The sequence below is a fragment of the Tamandua tetradactyla genome, chromosome 1 (assembly GCF_023851605.1).
Source record: "Tamandua tetradactyla isolate mTamTet1 chromosome 1, mTamTet1.pri, whole genome shotgun sequence".
Classification (NCBI taxonomy): domain Eukaryota; kingdom Metazoa; phylum Chordata; class Mammalia; order Pilosa; family Myrmecophagidae; genus Tamandua; species Tamandua tetradactyla.
Genome location: NC_135327.1, coordinates 150,376,025 through 150,394,162, shown reverse-complemented (window position 1 = coordinate 150,394,162; position 18,138 = coordinate 150,376,025). Strand labels below are relative to the sequence as shown.

General features: G+C 35.8%; 1 protein-coding gene across 18 annotated transcripts in view; it reads left to right on the top strand.

Moving 5' to 3' along the window:
* IMMP2L (inner mitochondrial membrane peptidase subunit 2) overlaps positions 1 to 18,138 on the top strand; it is a 980,891-nt gene that overhangs the window by 418,406 nt on the left and 544,347 nt on the right. The gene's annotated exons all lie outside the window — the stretch shown is intronic.

The window sequence follows — 18,138 nt, the reverse complement described above, 5'->3', positions numbered from 1 at the left end:
AACACCCAGGGAAATCTGACTAAATGCCTAGATGCCAGGAGAAGATAACAGATCACGCTTAAAAAATTGAAAATATGGACCAGTCAAAGGAACAAACCAATAGTTCAAATGAGATACAGGAGCTGAGACAACTAATGCTGAATATATGAACAGAAATGGAAAACCTCTTCAAAAATGAAATCGATAAATTGAGGGAGGACATGAAGAAGACATGGGCTGAACAAAAAGAAGAAATAGAAAAACTGAAAAAACAAATCACAGAACTTATGGAAGTGAAGGATAAAGTAGAAAAGATGGAAAAAATAATGGATACCTACAATGATAGATTTAAAGAGACAGAAGATAGAAATAGTGATTTGGAGGATGGCACATCTGAATTCCAAAAAGAAACAGAAACTATTGGGAAAAGAATGGAAAAATTTGAACAGGATATCAAGGATCTCAAGGACAATATGAAGCACACAAATATACGTGTTGTGGGTGTCCCAGAAGGAGAAGAGAAGGGAAAAGGAGGAGAAAAACTAATGGAAGAAATTTTCACTGAAAATTTCCCAACTCTTATGAAAGACCTAAAATTACAGATCCAAGAAGTGCAGCGCACCCGAAAGAGATTAGACCCAAATAGGCATTCTCCAAGACACTTACTAGTTAGAATGTCAGAGGTCAAAGAGAAAGAGAGGATCTTGAAGCAGCAAGAGAAAAACAATCCATCACATACAAGGGAAACCCAATAAGACTATGTGTAGATTTCTCAGCAGAAACCATGAAGGCTAGAAGACAGTGGGATGATATATTTAAATTACTAAAAGAGAAAAACTGCTAACCAAGACTCCTATATCCAGCAAAATTGTCCTTCAAAAATGAGGGAGAAATTAAAACATTTATAGACAAAAAGTCACTGAGAGAATTTGTGACCAAGAGACCAGCTCTGCAAGAAATACTAAAGGGAGCACTAGAGTCAGATACGAAGGACAGAAGAGAGAGGTATGGAGAAGAGTGTAGAAAGAAGGAAAGTTAGATATGATATATATAATACAAAAGGCAAAATGTTAGAGGAAAATATTATCCAGACAGTAATAACACTAAATGTTAATGGACTGAATTCCCCAATCAAAAGATATAGACTGACAGAATGGATTAAAAAACAGGATCCTTCTATATGCTGTCTACAGGAAACACATCTTAGACCCAAAGATAGACATAGGTTGAAAGTGAAAGGTTGGGAAAAGATATTCCATGCAAATAACAACCAAAAAATAGCAGGAGTGGCTATACTAATATCCAACAAGTTAGACTTCAAATGTAAAACAGTTAAAAGAGACAAAGAAGGACACTATCTACTAATAAAAGGAACAATTAAACAAGAAGAAATGACAATCATAAATATTTACGCACCGAATCAGAATGCACCAAAATACGTGAGAAATACACTGAAAACACTGAAAAGGGAAATAGACACAAATACCATAATAGTTGGAGACTTCAATTCCCCACTCTCATCAATGGACAGAACATCTAGACAGAGGATCAATAAAGAAATAGAGAATCTGAATATTACTATAAAGGAGCTAAACTTAACAGACATTTATAGGACATTACATCCCACAACAGCAGGATACACCTTTTTCTCAAGTGCTCATGGATCATTCTCAAAGATAGACCATATGCTGGGTCACAAAGCAAGTCTTAACAAATTTAAAAAGATTGAAATGATACACAACACTTTCTCGGATCATAAAGGAATGAAGTTGGAAATCAATAATAGGCAGAGTGCCAGAAAATTCACAAATACGTGGAGGCTCAACAACACACTCTTAAACAACAAGTGGGTCAAAGAAGAAATTGCAAGAGAAATTAGTAAATACCTCGAGGTGAATGAAAATGAAAACACAACATACCAAAACTTATGGGATGCAGCAAAGGCAGTGCTAAGAGGAAAATTTATTGCCCTAAATGCCTATATCAGAAAAGAAGAAAAGGCAAAAATGCAGGAATTAACTGTCCACTTGGAAGAACTGGAGAAAGAACAGCAAACGAATCCCAAAGCAAGCAAAAGGAAAGAAATAGCAAAGATCAGAGCAGAAATAAATGAAATTGAAAACATGAAAACAATAGAGAAAATCAATAAGACCAGAAGTTGGTTCTATGAGAAAATCAATAAGATTGATGGGCACTTATCAAGATTGACAAAAAGAAGGAGAGAGAGGATGCAAATAAATAAGATCAGAAATGGGAGAGAAGACATAACTACTGACCTCACAGAAATAAAGGAGGTAATAACAGGATACTATGAACAACTTTACGCTAATAAATACAACAATTTAGATGAAGTGGACGGGTTCCTGGAAAGACATGAACAACCAACTTTGACTCAAGAAGAAATAGATGACCTCAACACCCAATCACAAGTAAAGAAATTGAATTAGTCATTCAAAAGCTTCCTAAAAAGAAAAGTCCAGGACCAGACGGCTTCACATGTGAATTCTACCAAACATTCCAGAAAGAATTAGTACCAACTCTCCTCAAACTGTTCAACATAATCGAAGTGGAGGGAAAACTACCTAATTCATTCTATGAAGCCAACATCACCCTCATACCAAAACCAGGCAAAGATATTACAAAAAAAGAAAACTACAGGCCAATCTCTCTAATGAACATAGATGCAAAAATCCTCAATAAAATTCTAGCAAATCGTATCCAACAACACATTAAAAGAATTATACATCATGACCAAGTAGGATTCATCCAAGGTATACAAGGATGGTTCAACATAGAAAATCAATTAATGTAATACACCATATCAACAAATCAAAATAGAAAAATCACATGATCATCTCAATTGATGCAGAGAGGGCATTTGACAGGATTCAACATCCTTTCCTGTTGAAAACACTTCAAAAGATAGGAATACAAGGGAACTTCCTTAAAATGATAGAGAGAATATATGAAAAACCCACAGCTAATATCATCCTCAATGGGGAAAAATTGAAAACTTTCCCCCTAAGATCAGGAAGAAGACAAGAATGTCCATTATCACCACTATTATTCAACATTGTGTTGGAGGTTCTAGCCAGAGCAATTAGACAAGAAAAAGAAATACAAGGCATCAAAATTGGAAAGGAAGAAGTAAAACTATCACTGTTTGCAGACGATATGATACTATATGTCGAAAACCCGGAAAAATCCACAACAAAACTACTAGAGCTAATAAATGAGTACAGCAAAGTAGCAGGTTACAAGATCAACATTTAAAAATCTGTGGCATTTCTATACACTAGTAATGATCAAACTGAGGGGGCAATCAATAAATGAATCCCATTTACAATTGCAACTAAAAGAATAAAATACCTAGGAATAAATTTAACTAAAGGGACAAAAAACCTATATAAAGAAAACTACAAAAAAACTGTTAAAAGAAATCACAGAAGACCTAAATAGATGGAAGGGCATACCGTGTTCATGGATTGGAAGACTAAATATAGTTAAGATGTCAATCCTACCTAAATTGATTTACAGATTCAATGCAATACCAATCAAAATCCCAACAACTTATTTTTCAGAAATAGAAAAAGCAATAAGCAAATTTATCTGGAAGGGCAGGGTGCCCCGAATTGCTAAAAACATCTTGAGGAAAAAAAACGAAGCTGGAGGTCTCGCGCTGCCTGACTTTAAGGCATATTATGAAGCCACAGTGGTCAAAACAGCATGGTATTGGCATAAAGATAGATATATCGACCAATGGAATCGAATAGAGTGCTCAGATATAGACCCTCTCATCTATGGACATTTGATCTTTGATAAGGCAGTCAAGCCAACTCACCTGGGACAGAACAGTCTCTTCAATAAATGGTGCCTAGAAAACTGGATATCCATATGCAAAAGAATGAAAGAAGACCCATATCTCACACCCTATACAAAAGTTAACTCAAAATGGATCAAAGATCTAAACATTAGGTCTAAGACCATAAAACAGTTAGAGGAAAATGTTGGGAGATATCTTTTGAAACTTACAATTGGAGGCGGTTTTGTGGACCTTAAACCTAAAGCAAGAGCACTGAAGAAGGAAATACATAAATGGGAACTCCTCAAAATTAAACACTTTTGTGCATCAAAGAACTTCATCAAGAAAGTAGAAAGACAGCCTACACAATGGGAGACAATATTTGGAAATGACATATCAGGTAAAGGTCTAGTATCCAGAATTTATAAAGAGATTGTTCAACTCAACAACAAAAAGACAGCCAACCCAATTACAAAATGGGAAAAAGACTTGAACAGACACCTCTCAGAAGAGGAAACACAAATGGCCAAAAGGCACATGAAGAGATGCTCAGTGTCCCTGGCCATTAGAGAAATGCACATCAAAACCACAATGAGATATCATCTCACACCCACCAGAATGGCCATTATCAACAAAACAGAAAATGACAAGTGCTGGAGAGGATGCGGAGAAAGAGGCACACTTATCCACTGTTGGTGGGAATGTCAAAGGGTGCAACCACTGTGGAAGGCAGTTTGGTGGTTCCTCAAAAAGCTGAATATAGAATTGCCATACGACCCAGCAATACCGTTGCTGGGTATCTACTCAAAGGACTTAAGGGCAAAGACACAAACGGACATTTGCACACCAATGTTTATAGCAGCGTTATTTACAATTGCAAAAAGATGGAAACAGCCAAAATGTCCATCAGCAGAAGAATGGCTAAACAAACTGTGGTATATGCATACGATGGAATATTATGCAGCTTTAAGACAGGATAAACTTATGAAGCATGTAATAACATGGATGGACCTAGAGAACATTATGCTGAATGAGTCTAGCCAAAAACTAAAGGACAGATACTGTATGGTCCCACTGATGTGAACCAACATTCGAGAATAAACTTGGAATATGTCATTGGCAACAGAGTTCAGCAGAAGTTAGAAACAGGGTAAGATAATGGGTAATTGGACCTGATGGGATACGGACTGTGCAACAGGACTAGATACAAAAACTCAAAAATGGACAGCACAATAATACCTAATTGTAAAGTAATTATGTTAAAACACTGAATGAAGCTGCATCTGAGCTATAGGTTTTTGTTTGTTTGTTTGTTTTCTTGTTCGTTTTTTTGTTTGTTTGTTTGTTTTTGTTTTTTTTTTGGTTTTGTCTGTCTGGTTATTTGTTTGTCTTTTTTTTTACTATTGTTATTACTTTTAGAGTTTTTTCTCTATATTAACATTCTATATCTTTTTCTGTTGTGTTGCTAGTTCTTCTCAACCGATGCAAATGTACTAAGAAACGATGATCATGCATCTATGTGATGATGTTAAGAATTACTGATTGCATATGTAGAATGGTATGATTTCTAAATGTTGGGTTCATTTCTTTTTTTTCTTTTTTTTCCGTTAATTAATAAAAAAAAAAAAATCTCATGCCCTACTCAAGGTTCCATGTACTTATGGTGTTCAATTAAGCTGTCTACCTAAGCTATATTAGGAAATGCTCTAGTCAAAATATAAATTTTCTACCAAATTAAAAAAAAAAAAAAGGATGCTGAATTTTGTCAATTGCCTTTTCCACATCAATTGAGATGACCATGTGTTTTTTCCACTTTGATTTAGTGATATGGTGTATTATATTAATTAATTTTCTTATTTTGAACCATTCTTGCATATCTGGAGTAAATCCCACCTGGTCATTGTGTACAATTTCTTTCATGTAGTGCTGGATTCGATTTGCAAGTATTTTGTTTCAGTTTACTGCATCTATATTCATTAAAGAGATTGTTCTGTAGTTTTTTCTTTCTTGGAGTGTCTTTGGCTTTGATATTAGAGGGATGTTGGCTTCATAAAATGAGTTAGGTAGCTTTCCCTCCTCTTCAATGTTTTTGAAAAGTTTAAAACTAATTCTTTTTTGAATGCTTGGTAGAATTCAAATGTGAAGACATATGGTCCTGGACATTTCTTTTTTGGGAGCTTCTTGATGACTCTCTACTTGTGATTGGTTTGGTGAGGTTGTCTATTTCCTCTCAAGTCTATGTAGTTTTTTTCATTCCTTTCTAGGAAATTGTTCATTTCATCTACATTGTCTAGTGTATTAGCATATAGTTGGCCATAATATCCTCTCATTATCTCCTTTATTTCTGCAGGGTCACTTATCATGTTTCCTCTCTCTCTCTCTTTCTCTCTCTCTCTTTTTCATCAACCTAGCTAGTGGTTCATAGATTTTATTGGTTTTTCTCTAAGAATCAACATGGTTTCGTTGATTTTCTCCATTGTTTTCATGTTCTCAATTTCATTTATTTCTTTTCTAATCTTCGTTATGTCTTTCCTTTCATTTTACTTTGGTATTGATTTCCTAATTATTCCAAATGAACAGTTAATTCCTCGACTTTTGCCGTTTCTTCTTTTTTGATATAGGCATTTAGGGCAATAAATTTCCCTCTTAGCACCACCTTTGCTTCATTCCATACATTTTGATACGCTGTGTTTTCATTTTCATTTGCCTTGAGATATTTACTGATTTCTCTTATCATTTCTTCCTTGTTCCACTGGATGTTTAAGGGTGTTGTTTAGCCTGAATATGTTTGTGAATTTTCTGGACCTCTGCCTGTTACTGATTTCCAACTTCATTCCATTATGATCCAAGAAATTGTTTCATACGATTTCAATATTTTTGAATTTTTTGAGACTTGCTTTGTGACCCAGCATATGGTCTATTCTTGAGAATCATCCATGAGCACTTGAGAAAAATATGTATCCTGATATTGCGTGGTGTAATGTTCTGTAAATGTCTGTTAAGTGCAGTTCATTTGTTGCGTCATTCAATTTTTCTGTTTCTTTATTAATCATTTGTCTATATGTTCTATCCATTGATGAAAGTGCGACTTGAGGTCTCCAACTGTTATGGTAGAGGGTCTATTTCCCCCTTCAAAGTTGTCACTGTTTGCATCATGTACTTTGGAGCATTCTGGCTTGGTGCATAAATATTTATGATTCTTATATGTTCTTTTTTTGAATTTTTCCTTTCATTAATACATAGGTCCTTCTTTGTCCCTTTTAATTATTTTCAATTTGATGTCTAATATGTCAGATATTAGTATAGCTACTCCTGCTCTTTTTTGATTATTTACATGAGATCTTTTCCCAATCTTTCACTTTCACCTTATTTTTGTCCTTGGGTCCAAAACAAGTCTCCTTAGACAGCATGTAGATGGATCCTGCTTTTTTAATGGATCCTGTTTTTTAATCCATTCTGCCACTCTATGTGTTTTCATTGGGGAATTTAATCCATCAGCATTTAATGTTATTACTATAAAGGCAGGACTTCTACCATTTTGTCTTTGGGATTTTATATGGCATATCTATTTTTTTTTTCTCTTTTTACATTTATTGCTAGTCTTCATTTCTACACTTTTCTCCAGACGTCTCTCTCCTGCCTTTTCCTATCTCCTGTAGTGCTCCCTTTAGCATATCTTGTAGAGCCAGTCTCTTAGTCACAAAATCTCAGTTATTATTTGTCTTTACCTGATGTAATTGCCCACTCATTTTTGAAGGAAAGTTTTGCTGAGTATAGAATTCTTGGTTGGCAATTTTTCTCTTTTAGAATCTTAAATATATTATTCTACTACTTTCTTGCCTCCATGTTTTCTGCTGAGAAATCCACACATAGTTTTATTGGGCTTCCCTTGCATGTGATGGATTGCTTTTCTTTTGTTGCTTTCAAAATTCTCTTTGTCTTTGCATGAATGCCTACAACATGTATATTCGTGTGCTTCATTTGTTGTTCATTTCCCTGAGACACTGCTCATATTTTTCCATTCTTTTCCCTATTTTTTCTTTTGTTTGTCAGAATTCAGATGTCCAGTCCTCTAGTTTACTTATCCTTTATTATGCCTCTTCCGATCTATTGTAGTTTTCCATTGTTTTTTACATCTCTTCTATTGTGCCTTTCATTCCCATAAGTTCTGTGATTTGTTTTTTCAAGCCTTCGAGTTCTTCTTTTTGTTCCCCCAATGTCTTCTTTATATCCTTCCTCAACTAGTTGATTTGATTTTTGGTGAGATTTTCTGCATCTGTTCGAACATCCTGAATTAGTTTTTATAACTCCTATATCTCATTTGAAGTGTTGTTTGGTTCCCTTGACTGGTCCATATCTTCAAGTTTCCTATTGTGACTTGGTTTATTTTTGCTGAGGTCTAGGCATTTGATTTCCTTAATTAGTTTATTCTGGAGCTTGTTTTCACTCTTTTACCTAGAATTTTCTTGCTGGATGAATTTTTTCTCTCTCTGTTCTTTGACATTCAGTTCAAATTATTCTAGACCTCTAGCATAGTTTCTGTTTGACTGATCAGAATTAATTTTTCAGTTCTTCTTCATCTGTTTCTTACCCTGCCTATTAGGAACATTTTTTGCTCAGATATTATAGACCCCAGTCAGATTTTCTCAGACCGGACAGGCCCACATCTCAGGGGAACATTATAGCCAGTATCAGTTTTCCCTGAGGGTGAGACAACAGGTTGTTAGACGTTTTAAAGAATTCTGTAGTCTCTGTGCTTTTTCTGTCCTGCCTGTAGCACTGGCCTGGCCTTCCCATGGCTTCCCACTTCCCACCATCTTAAAGTGATGTGGTGCCTTTAATTTCAGCAGTCTCTCCCTAACAGGGGCATGGTTAGGACTTAGGTAGGGTAGTATGATGGCTTTAATTGCTTCAGTTTTCCAGTCCTTTGGACCTTAATTCCTTGAAGGAGGGATTCCACTTGAGCTGGGTCTTACCTGTTTCTTGAGGAAGGTATACCTTTTAGGAAATTAATTCCTTTCACCTGACTAGTTACTTTGTCTCTCAGACAAGCTTAATTCTGCCTCTCTCTGGGGCAATGCTGGAGCCTGAAAGTGCTTCCAGTTATATCTAATGAGCTCTTAAGGAAAAGAAAAAAAAAAGTCTTTTCAGAGCCAGACCCTTGCTCCTCAGGTTTGTCTATCAGTAGCTTAAGTTGGTACTGGGCTCTGTGTATCTCCAGGCTCTGTGACCCCCTTTTCTTAGGGTCCAGCCCCTTTCCAGTATTTTGTGTTGTCCAACTCAAAAAAAAACCTCTTTTTTTATTTTTTTTCCTGTCAGTCCTGTCCCCTCTCTGTTGGCTCAAAAATTCCTAGTTCATTTTGGATTTTATCTGTACTGGGGGCCTATTTTCGGACATTAGAATTTGTTAACTAATTCCTCAATTGGAGGGTGGTTGAGCTAAGCCTTTGCTTCTAGTAAGGTCTGTTCCTTTCACCTCGGGGATCCAGCCTGCGGTGCCCATGGGGTAGGGGTGCCAGCCTCCACACCTTGGGGGACTTACAGTTCTGTGTGGGACCTCAGCCATTGCACCTGTCCAGACTGGTGTCCACTGTGTGTCTGGTCACTGAAGTTCCCCCAGTGATTGTTCTGGACCATTTCTGGTTGTTTACTAGCTGCTCTGGATGAAGAACTAAACTCCACACCTCACTATGACACCAGCTTGCCCCTCCTCTTTATAAATATATTTATGTCCTCCTCTCTTAAGGAATTATTATTTTCCTACTATTGTTCATACCCTGTGGGGATTCAAAGATAAATAAGGCAGAGCCGTCAAGCCCAGGACTTTTTGTTTATGAAAACAAAAAAAAAAATTAAAAATTTATGTACCTTTGTTTTCTGGATACTAGTTAAAACTATACCACAGAGAATGTTACCTTTACTTATTTATTCTTTGTAGATAATATAGAAGAAAATAATGATGTATATAGATACAAATTCATGATGCGAAATGTCTGTATATCTGTTTCTAAGGTTAACTATAAACTGGTAAAGTGACAGGATCCAGGCACATCACATTCTCACTTCTTTTACCAAATATGTGAAGAAATAGGAGGATTCCCTGCCTTTCACATGAACACATTCAGTTCCAGACATGTTAATATCTTACCAACATCACATAGTACATAGTGGCCACACTGGGATATGAGAAAAGAATTGCCTGTTTCCCTAGTCTTCAGTTAGTGTTCATACAGATTTAAAAGTTTAGTAATTCCACTGATTTAAAGTTTCTTTTCATATAGTATATTTGGGAGAGAACTTCTGTTTTAAGGTATGATGGAGTAATTGGTACCACACTCTCCTTATTGCTAACAGAACCAAAAATCAGAATAAATAAACAAAAGGATATATTTGAAGGCATTGTAGGGAAACTAAGACATCCATGATGCTAGAGACAGAAAAAGGCATTGATGAGATCACTGCTTTCTCAGCAGTTTTTTCCCCTCAGTAGATTTAGGGATTGTTATAGAGCAGGGTTGCTGAATAGAAAGCAGTAGCCTGAACTTGTAGCTGTCTAGAGCAAAACCTAGAGTACAGAATTCCAAGACACCCAGAATTCAGGGATCGTAGGCACCAGAGAAGAAGTGTACCAGGGAAGAAGGGAACCCAACATACAGCCCATAATTTCATTTTGACATATTTGCTCACCTCTAAATTGATATATGAGGATCAGACTGAGAAACCTAGCAGAGTGTTTATGAAATAGGAAGTGGATTTCAGGGCAAGCAAGAAGGAGAGCCCTCATAAATAACAATTATTTTCCATGGAAACCTCTGAAAGGGCATTGCCTTGGAAATGAAACAAGAAACATACCAGCCTAATATTGATCCAAGGTAATCTTTTCTTTACCTACGTTCCCGAAAAACATTCATATCCTCACTGAAGGAAGATAGCATTGCACAGATTACCTTCAATTTTTTTTTTTTTAATTTGTTGTCTAGCATTCATTGAAAACTTACAAGGCATACCCAGGCAATATGACAAAATGACCAATAATGCAAAAGATGATTCAGATGTTAAAAATTTCAAACAAACTTTAAATTATGATTAAGATGATCAATAAAAGATGAAAATATTGAAGATGTCATGAGAAAGTTAGAATCTAAAATAATTAAATGGTAATCCTAGAATATAATAATGATAATAATAAGAAAAAAGAAATATACATGTTGAAGGAAACAGCTATGGAAAATACAAAAAGCGTAAGACAAAGAATTTGGTGAAAAGATTTAACAGTTGTGTAATTGGAGTTCCAAACAAGGAGAAAATAGAGAATGTGTCAGAAGCAATGTTTGAAGAGATAGTGGCTAAACATTTTTCCAAATTAATGAAAGATGTCAAGCCACAGACTTGAAAGGCTCTGTGAATCCCAAACTTTTTAACACCAAGGTACACCCTAATAAAACTGGTGGAAACCAAAGAACAACAAAACAGAATAAGGCAATAAACCTTGAAACAGCCACTGGTGGTGGAGGTGGTTGTGGAGAAGCAATGCATCACTTCCAGTGGTGCAACAATAAGACTTTTAGCTGACAGACATGTTGACAGAAATAGTGGAGCCCTGACTATAGAATGACACCTTTTAAAGTGCCAAAAGGAGATATTTTCCAATTTAAAATTTTTGCCCACTGAAAAATAGCAGGTAAAGGTGAAGGCAAAATAAAGATGGTTTCAGACAAGAAAAGGATCATATACTAGGTGCCATGGTCAGGTTCAGGTGTCAACTTGGACAAGTGGTGATACTTGTTTGTCTGGTTGGGAAAGTGCTGGCCTGTCTGTTGCGATGAGGACATGTCATAGAATTAAATCATGATCATGTCAACTGCATCCACAGCTGATTCCATTTGTAATCAGCCAGAGGGGAGTGTCTTCTGCAATGAGTGATGCTTAATCTAATCACTGGAAGCTTTTTAAGGAGGATTCAGGAGAGACAGGCTCTCTTCCTGCTTCATTTGGCAAGCCTCTCCTGTGTAGTTCATCCAGACCCTCCATCAGAATCGTCAGTTTCACAGCCTGCCCTGCTGATTTTGGGCTCTGCATTCCAACAGTCATGTGAGACACTTTATAAATTTTATATTTGTGAGTGTTCCCTGTTGATTCTGTTTCTCTAGAGAACCCTAACCAGCACACTAGGCTAGAAATTAAGGTAAACAAATATGTAAGGATTGAAGTGGTACACAGTATGTACAATGACCATAGTGGAATTTATGCTAGAGTTTTATAACAAAAATATGTTATGTAAGACTACAATTGAAATATGTCAAAAATTTTGAAAATTGAATAATGCATGTCTAAATAATTCCTTGGTCAAAGAATAAATTGTAATACAATTTATAAGATATTCTGAACTGAATGACAATCAAGATAAAACATATCAGAAGTTGAATATACAGTGAAAGGAATACTTAGAGGGAAATTTATAATCTTACATGCAGATAAGAGAAAGAAGAAAGGTTGAAAAATCAATGATGTAAGTTTTTTTTTCCTCAAGGTAGCTAGGAAAAGAATAGCAAAGTAAATGCAAAATAGAAAGAAATAATAAAGAGATGAAAATAATGAAATAAAATACATTTAGAAATTCAAGAATGCCAAAAATTCATTCTTTGTGAAGATTAATGCAATTGATAAATAAACACTTAAGAGAACAAGTGAAGAAATTAAAAGTAAAAATTACCAATATGGGGAATTAAAAGAAAAGATCCTACAAGCATTAAAGGAAAATAAGATTAAAAAATTTTAATAAAATGGACATATTTAAAAAAAAAAAACACCACTTGGACGACTGACACTAGAATAAATAGAAAATCTGAATAGTCATGTCTATTAATGAATTAAAATTCATAAATGAAAACCTTCCCACAGAACAAAAAACTTCAGGCCCAGAATATTTCACCAATGAATTCCTCAAAATATAAAAGAAATATTATACATTTTACATAAAAATCTATAAAGGATGGAACTAAAGAAAGAACACTACCCAAACTTGTTTTATTAGGCCAATATACCCTTTATATCAAAACCTAACAATGATCTTATAAGGAAGGTGAATTGCGAGCTAATCTTTTCACCAACAGGAATATAAGTGTAAGCCTGGATGTGAAAACTTCTTATTTCAGTTTGCCATTTCACATGTACTGCGTATATTCATAACTGTCTCCTCTTATCTGCCTTAACATGCCCTGACATGTCCCAACATCTCTTAATCTTGCAGGCCCTGCCAATCTAGTCCTCTGCCTAACAGCTCCTGAGCATATATCACACTAACCTTTCACCCCTTCTTCATTGGACCTGGCACACTCCTCATCTCTCCGCCCATTATAATACTTACATTACTTCACTTTTGTTTAACACACCCCCTAACCAATCCACATCCTACACGACACCATACCAGCTGTCCATCAAAGTTTCTCCACCTCCATTAACTCCCCCTCACCAACCCTTTATATTCCATGTGCTTCCTCATCTGGGGAGCCTAGCCTGTAAGCCTTGCCAGCCAGCTAGGTCCCGCGAGCCACCTATGCAATAAACTACTGCTATTATTCTTTAGTCTCGGTTTATTGTGTTCGCGCGCCCTCCAGACCTTCGAGCCCTGTGGTTTCGACTGACGCCGCTCTCCAGCCGAACCACATCCGAGGACGAGACCCCAGTGCGGTCGAGCTAGGCAAGCCCGAACACCGCACACATGGGTTAGGGATTGGTCAGAAGAAATCATTGTAATATATGACATCCCAATTTATTTAACCAAAGTTTTTATACCTCACAGAAAGAAAATGCCTACTCAGAGCAAGTCTAAATGCACTTCCTTTTTGGGTTCATATTCATTGTCTCCCTAGTTCCCTATTGGGTAAGCAGTTTTCAGGGACATTCTCCCCACAGGCCAAGCCAGCCAGAGTTGAATGTTGTGACCCCTCTTTGCCACTGTCCCTTTATCCTCAGAACTTTCGTCACCACCTTCAAAGAAAGGTCATACACCAATGATATGAACTGCTAATGGAAATATTATGAATATGGGGCTCTTCTGCTTCTTAAATAAACTCAGAAACAGAAAGGCCATATATGTTCTGATTTGGGGGAAAATGTCAGAATTATTGCCCATACATCTTTGAACATATCAAAGTTTCAATAATTAACTTACAGTGATTTTTATGTAGCATCAGTCTTCTGTGAGAAATGTGAATTAAAGTGCTACTAAAGAGCTTTATCAATTATCCCTACTTCTTAGCAACTGAGATTCGGAGGAAAGACTTTCTATATTCCAATTAAAATCTCTTTTTGTAGACATTGTTTCCCTGTTGGTCAGCCATTGCCTTTTTTCCCCTGAAAGATGATTTTGAATGTAATAATTTTAGTGATGAAATGATGTTTTTCTCCTATAATTTTTTATTTGATATTTTTCTTATTGTACTTAAAAAATAAAATTCAGTTTTCTCTTGTGATGTTCATAACTCTCATTGCACAAATCCTAAACAGTATCTTCATGGGAGGTAATAATGCAAATGCCTATCTATTTGTCTAATCTACCATGATTTATGTTTTTAGCAGAACTGGAAATAAGCAGTTAGCTAGACAATGAGGGATAAATCAGAAAGGATAAGACTGAGTTTTAGAAATACCCATCAAAGGTATTTTAGAGTAGTTTTATTTCATTTTTAAGCAAACCATTGACTATAATAGTGTAGCAAAACAGGGCATGTGCATCTGTAATTTTAATAGACTAAGAAATAAGATTAAGTAATGAATGAATCATTGTAGTGTGAAATTAGCGGGGATCCTTTTCTTTTTATAAAAAGCAAAAGGCAGTGATACATGAGAGCCTTGTTAGTATGAATCTGACTGGGAGAATAATTTGATGAAGTGTGAAGACTATCTGCAGTGGAGTTTCTAGCCCAAAAAATTTGAATAAGTATTAGGAAATATGAATTTGTTTCTGCTTCATCTAACTAGATTTGGTACAATGGGGTATGCAGTTATGGAGAAAGTCTCTGGTACTTAATAAGGCAGTAACTCATGCTGAATGGATATAAGCAGTCATTCAATGAAAAATTGATTTTTATAGTGTTCTGGACTTGGTAACTATTGAAGATTTGTGTGCTTATTGTGCAAGTGCCATAAAGAAAATATATAGTTCTCATTAAAAGGTGGGAACATTTTTTTCTGTGCTTGATATATATTTGTTAAAAGTTAAAGCATTTTTCATCTGCAATTTTAGACATCCTTACTATGTTTCTGAGTATAATGCAAATAAAGAGAAATAACAGGTTTCCAGAGTGCACTGATCTCTCTTAGTTAGGATTGGGGCTTATATATAAACTGGTTAATTTCCATCCTTGTCAAGAGAGGCTGTGCATAGTTTAGTTTACACTGTAAATAAAAACATCCTTTATCAGTTCTGAAGGGTGCAAAGTCAAGGTTACTCATCAGAAAGTTAGACTACTTATTGAGTATGCTTTAAGTCAACTGGAACACTGCACTAATTCTACACCTTTAGTAAATATAATACTGTGTATTTACATTTTAATAATAGAGGAGTTTGAGTACCTATACATTAATCTGCTTTGAAACTTCCCTAAATTCTGATGACTTTTAAATATTGCTTTGAAAAGAGCTTTCTTTTAAAAGTCAAATCCCTATTTGCCTTAAGGCTGTACTCCCAAGCATATAAAATACTTTAAAGAGATATACTTCATTTCTACTCTTCAAGTAATACATTCTCTTTTATCATAACAAAAGGCCTTTAGAATTGTTTAATTGTGGGTTTGCTAATTTAAACCCTTAACTCTGAAAATACCAAAGTAGTATTATTTTGGAGCTTGATATCCATCCATCTACTTTGCAGTTGACACTATGTTAAACCCTGACATACTGAGAATAACAATTGTTTTCCAATTTGTAAGTTTACACACAATTACAGTACAGTAATTAAGATAACTTTTAAAAGGGAGGAATTTTTAAAAAGTCAAATAGGATAAGTGATTTTTTTCAGTAAAGCCTTGGGGAAGATGAAATAATGGTATTTCTGTGTATTAGTTGGGAGGAGTTGAGGTGTAGATAAAGGGAGTTGAAGAAGGTAGGTAGAACATCCTGCTAGTATTTGCTTTGTTCTGATACAAAGCTTTACGGGCAGAACCGAAGCTACAGAATCCTGCTTATTAGGGAAGGTGATCAAAAATAACTTTGGGAAGGTGTGGCAGTTGTATTTTTTACTAAACTGGAATGTTTTATTTTGCTAAAAAGGGAATTTATTAAGTTACAACTTTATAGTTCTAAGGCCTTAAGAATGTCCAAACAAAGGCATCCAGAGAAAGATATCTGATTCTAAAGAAAAGGCTGAATGGTGTCTGGGTTTCCTCTGTCACATGGGAAGGCATGTGGCTGGTTCTTGTTCCTGGTTCGATTGCTTCCAGCTTTTGATTCCAGTGGCCCTCTCTAAGCATCTGTGGGTCTTCACTTAGCTTCTCTGGGGCAAAACTCTGGGTTCTGGCTTGCTTGGCATCTCATAGGAAGGCACATGGTGACATCTGCTAGGCTCTGCATCTCCAGACATCTCTGTCTAGGTGTCTGTTCTCTCTCTCAGCACTCCAGGCATCTCCAATTGTCTGCGTCTATGTTGACTCTCAAGCAGCTCCAAAATGTTTCTCCTTTTAAAGGACTCTAGTAAACAAATCAAGACCCATATTGAAAGTGCAGAGTCACGTCTCCATTTAGTCAAAAGGCATACCCACAATTGGGTGAGTCACATAACCATGAAAGTAATCTAATCAAAAGCCCCCACCCACAACTGAGTCCGTCAATTTTCATGGAAACAATTTAATCAAAGGTTTCCACTCTAAACAACAGGTCTGCCCCAATAAGATTGGATTAGGAAAAATAATATGGCTTTTCTGGGGTACTTAACGTCTTCAAACCAGCACATAGACCAAGTGAATTAATATTATTTACTTTTGTAAAATATTTTCTATTAAAGAAGTTGCCAGTGGGTGAAACAAACCTATGCAAAGCCCATACATGAAAATGTGATGTGTGCAATAATAGAGGTGTGTGCAAGATGCACGGGAAGAACAAGCATCATACTTTGATGAATTCAGGGGAAGGATCAGGAAAGATTGTCCGTAGGAGGCAAGTAGGCTTAAATAAAGGCAATATTGAACTCAAAGAGAGGGAAATGTCTAGACTTGAAGTACTTTAAAACTTTCTATTATGAAAAATTTTAAACGTATCCTAAAGTGTAACAAATAGTATAGTGAACCACCGTGTACCCATCTCCCATCTTCAATAATCCCCAACTTCCTCCCTTCCTAGATTATTTTAAAGCAAATCCCAGACATAATATTTCACCTGCACATATTTCTATCTTTATCCATAAAAGATAAGGTCTCTATAAAAAATAGCTACCATAGCCTTGTCACATTCAAAAATTAAAAATAATTCCTTAATATTAAATATTCAGCCAGAGTTCAAATTTCCATGATTGTCTCATAAATACTTTTTCTTTTTACAAACAGGATCCTAAACAATGTCCACATGCATTTGGTTATGTCTTTTAAGTGTATTTTAAAATACATACTTTGTCTTTCTCTCTTTCTCATTGCAGTATATATTTGCTTAAGAAGCCAGGTTTGTTGTCCCATAAACTTTCCCAGATGATGGATTTTGCTGACTTCTCTGTGCCCTGTAATTCATACAAATTTATAGTTACACCTTTCTGGACATTGTTAAGATCTGGAGGAAATAAAAAGAATTAAAGACAACTGGGTTAGCCCAGATGGGTATAGTAGAAGTGAGGTCTTCCCTCCCTCCATTATTATTGAAATCCGACAAGTACTGATTGAACCTTTGCTGTTTGCATGTGGTCTAGGCCTTTGACCAACCAGTAAAATTCTTGTGCTATTTTCAAGTGCTTATAGTAGTTCTTTGTTATACAGGAGCCACACTAGCCAGCTTGCTCAGGACTCCCTGGTACAATTTTCTCTATAGCATCCTGACCCTAACACAGGCAGACAGTGCAGCTTTCTGATGGGAAACAGCTTTTCCTGACTAAAAGTCATCAGTGCATATAATCTCTTCAGGCACCAGGAATGGATTGTGGTTAATGAAATGGCACAGTTGGTCTTAGGGAAGCCATGTAGAAGACCAGGAACCTGAAGTAATTCACTAAGAAATCAAGGGGAGAATCCAGCTCCAGAAAGATTAGTGAGCTTAAATCAGAATGTAATTATATCTCTGAGAAAATAGTAGCAGTAATGCTTGTGTTTTGGCCATAAAATGAACATATATATATTTATATCTTTAATAATATTTATGTCTAAATTGCTTTTTAT